Source organism: Ursus maritimus, unplaced genomic scaffold (genome assembly GCF_017311325.1).
Source record: "Ursus maritimus isolate PB19 unplaced genomic scaffold, ASM1731132v1 scaffold_3, whole genome shotgun sequence".
NCBI classification, from domain to species: Eukaryota; Metazoa; Chordata; class Mammalia; order Carnivora; family Ursidae; genus Ursus; species Ursus maritimus.
Window position 1 is genome coordinate 80,030,876 of NW_024425563.1, and position 5,053 is coordinate 80,035,928.

General features: G+C 36.9%; 1 pseudogene; it reads right to left on the reverse strand.

Moving 5' to 3' along the window:
- Positions 1-2,285: 2,285 nt before the first annotated feature.
- LOC103658776 lies at positions 2,286-2,891 on the reverse strand (annotated as a pseudogene).
- Between the last annotated feature and the right edge of the window lie 2,162 nt (positions 2,892-5,053).

A 5,053-nucleotide genomic window follows, 5' to 3' on the forward strand; every position in this document is an offset into this window, starting at 1 on the left:
TGCCACAGGAGAATTGTTCAAGTTCCTTTATTTTTAAAGAAATGCTATAGTCTCATAATCTCAGAGTTCATGAGACTGATGAATAAGTGGGGGGGGAAAAAGCATAGCTGTTGGAGTTTAGCAATGAACTAGACATTTCAAAACTTGTCTTTGACTCAGTATTGACTGAAAATTCATGCTGGCTATATCTTTATTGTGAATAAATTCCTGATCAAAAACTACTTCCTGAAATATTTTCCTTCATTCTTACTAACAAACTGGGTTAGTAAGAGTAATTACTTTGCTCTTCTTCTGGGCACATCTCTTCCTTTTACCTCCCTCACATATCACAAAATCAATGTGAAATATAAGTATAATAGAATATATTAAACTCTCTAAGTCCTAGAATATAAAAGCAATTATAACATATTCTTGAAATAATTAACTTTTGATAGAACAATCTGGATCTGTTTTTTGTAGTTAAAGTAGAGCTTCTTTTTAACATAAAAAATTAGGAATTGATCAGATATTGAATGTCATATAGCACAGCATTTTGATTCTGTCTTCTGAGTCTGTCGTTCAAAAAACACAAGGCACATTGATAGGCTAGGGACCTAATGGAAACACACATCTGCCAACTAGGGTAAAATGATGAATCAACAAGAAAATACATATAACTTTCATTTACTTGTGGAATTTTTAACAATCTAGAAAAACTTTAGAACTTAAGACCTTTCTTCCCCATTGGATGCACAGGAATTTCTTCCAAATCTTCATTGTTGATTTCTTCCTTGTAATGTTTTTGGACCAAATAGCCAATCAGTCCCAACCAGAATGAGTAAAAAATGACAAATTAATTTATTTCATAGAAAAATAAATTATTGAAACTAGAAGGAAATAGACAGATGATGTAATTAAATTGATTTCCTGCCTTGTGGATTACTCAGTGTCCACATCTAGCATTTATTTGTTTGGTTGTTTGAGATATAATAGACATACAACACTATATTAGGGCCAGCTGTACGATGTAGTGATTTGATATTTGTGTATATTGTGAATGAGCACAACGATAAGTTCAGTTTTCCCCTGCTACCATATAAAGTTATATATTAAGCAATATAATATTATTGACCATAGTCACCATATTGTGCATTATATCCTCATGATTATTTATTTCATGGCTAGAAGTTTGTACCTCTTGACCATTTTCTCCAATTTCCTTTCCCCCACTCTCCCTTCCCTCTGGCAACCACCAATTTGTTCCCCACATCTGTTTTGTTTTGTTTGTTCATTTGTTTTATTTTTCAGATTCCACATGTAAGTGAAATCATATGGTACTTGCCTTTGTCTGACTTATTTCATGGTCCATCTGTGTTGTCACAACTGGCAAATTTCATTCTTTTTTATAGTTGAGTCGTATTCCATTGTATATATACCACATTTTTTCATCCAGTCATACATTGATGGACACTTAAGTTGTTTCCATATCTTTGCTATTATGAATGATGATATGTTGAACATAGAGGTGTATGTATCTTTTCAAATTGGTGTTTTTATTTTCTTTGGATAAATACCCAGAAAAAAAATTGCTGGATCATATGAATGTTCCATTTTTAGTTTTTAAAGGAGCCTTCACACTGTTTTCCACAGTGGCTTTACCTTCCCAAATTTACATTCCCAAAACAGTGCACAAGTGTTCCCTTTTCTCCACATTCTGTCCAACACTTCTATTTCTGTGCTTTTTTATAACAGCCAATTTTTGTTATTCAGCTATATGAGTTTTTATTTATGTTAGCTACTAACCCCTTATTGGACATATGATTTGGTATATCTTCTCCCATTCAGTAGGTCGTCTTTATTTTGTTGATTTTTTTTCACTGTGCAGAAGCTTTTTAGTTTGATGTAATCTCATTTGCTAACTTTTGCTTTTGTAGCCACTATGTTTAGAGTCAGATCCAAAACCACACCTCCAAAAGCAATGTCAAGTTGCTTACCGCCTATGTTTTCTTCCAGGAATTTTATGGTTTCAGATATTACGTTCAAGTTTTCAACATATTTTGAGTTAATTTTTGTATATGGTGTAAGATAGTAATCCAGTTTCATTCTTTTACATGTAGCTATCCAGTGTTTCCAACACATTTTATTGAAGAGACTTCCCCTTGTATATTCTTGCCTCCTTTGTTATAAGCTAATTGATCATATACATGTGGGTCTATTTCTGGGCTCTCTATTGTGTTCCATTGATCTATGTGTCTGTTTTTATGCCAATGACATGCTGTTTTGATTAGTATAGCTTTTTAATATAGTCAATCTGCTACAAATTTCATACAGATTCCCAATGATAGTCCTGAAAGCAGAGTTGCTAAAGCAAAAACTATATATTATTCTCAAACTGGTAGTCCAAGGTGTTCAATAAAATAGTTATGGTAAGTCCTGATCCACATAGATAGTCGAAAGAGTGCTGACATACAGAACACAACCTGGACCAAACCACGATGAAATGGGTTCAATACTCTTACACTCTTGCTCATTTATAAAGTTTATGAAGTCCTTCTTATTCTGTGAGCCCTGATAGCACCTAAATTCACCATCTTTACAATGATAAATAGTAGGAAGAGCAATTGTGATAAATCATCCACTCAGTCCTGGCTGCTCTGTGACATCTACTTTTGCAACATTAACCTCAAGATTTTCTCCCCATTCAGTAAAACTTTCCCATTCTGGTTGAAGATTCTGACAAGTAGGTTACCATGGGGCATAAAATTCTATCAACCGCTCTCATTCCAGCAACTCTTTTGGGTTCTTGACATGATGATGGGCACATCACTCTGCTGCCCATCAGTCCAGGGAGCCCCACAAAGCAATAGGAGCAGCACTGTCATGGGAATCATGAGACTCCTGGAGGACATCATGTCTGGTGCTCGCCCACCCCACAGCCCAGTTTTTACTTATAGTTGATTTCTAACTTTATACCATGTGGTCAGAACAGATGCTTGAAATAATTTCGCTCTTCTTAATAAATTTATGAAAACTTGTTTTGTGGCTTAACATATGATCTATCCTGGAGAATGTGCTGCGTGCACTTGGGAAGAATGTGTACTGGGTTGCTTTTGGATGGAACATTCTTTATATATCTGTTAAGTCTATCTGGTCTAACACGTTGTTTAAGGTCAATGTTTCCTTATTGATTTTCTGTCTGGATGATCTATCTATTAGTGCAAGTGGAGTATGAAAGTCCCCTATTACTATTGTATTGCTATTTCTCCATTTAGGTCTGTTAATACTGGCTTTATATTTTTAGGTGTTACTATATAGGGTGCGTAAATATTTACAGACGTTATATACAATGGTTGGATTGACCCCCTTATCATGATGTAATTCCCTTCTCTCTCTCTCTCTCTCTTTTTTAAGATTTTATTTATCTATTTGGCATAGAGAGAGACAGCCAGCAAGAGAGGCAACACAAGCAGGGGGAGTGGGAAAAGAAGAAGCAGGCTCCCAGCAGAGCAGGGAACCCGATGTGGGGCTCAATCCCAGAACTCTGGGATGTTTAACAACTGACCCACCCAGTTGCCCCCCCCCCTTCTTTTTCTCTTTTTAAGGTCTTTGTCTTAAAGTCTATTTTGTCTGATATAGGTATTGCCACCCCAGCTTCCTTTTAGTTTTCATTTGTATGGGGTATCTTTTCCATATCTTCACTTTCAGTTTCTATGTATCTTTACTTCTGAAGTGAATCTCTTGCAGGCAGCTTATAGATGGTATTTTTTTTAATCCATTAAACACTCTCTGTTTTTTGGTTGAAGAGGTAGTCCATTGATGTTTAAAATAATTATAGTTATGTACATATTGCCACTTTGTTCGTTGTTTTATGGTTGTTTTGTAGTTTCTCCCTGTTCCTTTTCTTTTCTCTTGCTCTCTTCCCTTGTGGTTGATGAATTTCTTTAGTGTTATGCCTAGATTCCACTCTCATTATCTTTTGTGTACCAACTATAGGTTTTTGCTTTGTGGTTATAATGTGGCTTACATGTATCAGCCCATATGTATAACAGTCCATTTTAGGTTGAAAGCAAGTTAAGTTTGAACACCCTCTAAAACTCAACATTTTTACTACCCCTTTCCCACATTTCATGTTTTTGATGCCACATTTTACATTCTTTTGTGTATGCCTTAACTAATTATTGTAATTATACTTATTCTTACTACTATTGTCTCTTAACCTTCATGCTAGCTTTGTAAGTGATGAGTCTACTACCTTTACTACATGTTTACCTTTACCAGTGAGATTTTACCTCCATGTGTTTTCTTGTTACTAATTAGTGCCCTTTCTTTTCAGCTTAAAAAGTCATTTCTTTTAAAAGTCAATATATAAGACTGATTTAGTGGTGATGAACAGGGGAGTGCAAGGGTGTGGTAAGTGCTGCTAGCAACATAGGGGGAAAGTGCCAAAGTGGCACCTACCAGTGTCCCCATCTCATAAGAAAATCCAACAAACCACTGTTCCTCTGGTAGACGCTTTAAGGTATGAATGAATCCCCTTCACACAGAGTCTTGGCACTTTCAACCTGCTGCTTTTGCACTGAGTCCTGGGGCCAGTGATTCTGTGCATGATTCTTTAAGAACAGAGTTTTCGTTTTCTACATCCCTTTGTGTCTCCTGGACATAGCCCTGTTGGTTTGTAAAGCCAGATAATTTGGGGGCTTGTCTCTGGTGCAGGTCCCAAAGGTTGGCATGCCTGATATGGGGCCCAAACCCCTTACTCCTCGGGGATATTCTCTATATTTGTGAGATTCCTCCTGCTGGTGGGTTACCCCGCCAGGGGAAGGGTTTTAGGCAAGACCCTGTATCTGCCTCTCCTACCCCATCTGGATGTGACCCTTTTATCTTCTGTAGTGGAGGATCTGTTTAGCTAGTTTTCAGGTCTGTTTCAGAGAGAAGTGTTTTATATGTAGCTGTAGATTCGGTGCGTCCATGGAGGAGGTGAGTTCAGGGTCTTCCTGCGCGGTCATCTTGAACTGCCCCCCCCCCCATATCTGGCATTTAGAATGCCTCACACATAATTAGAACAAGGTGAGAA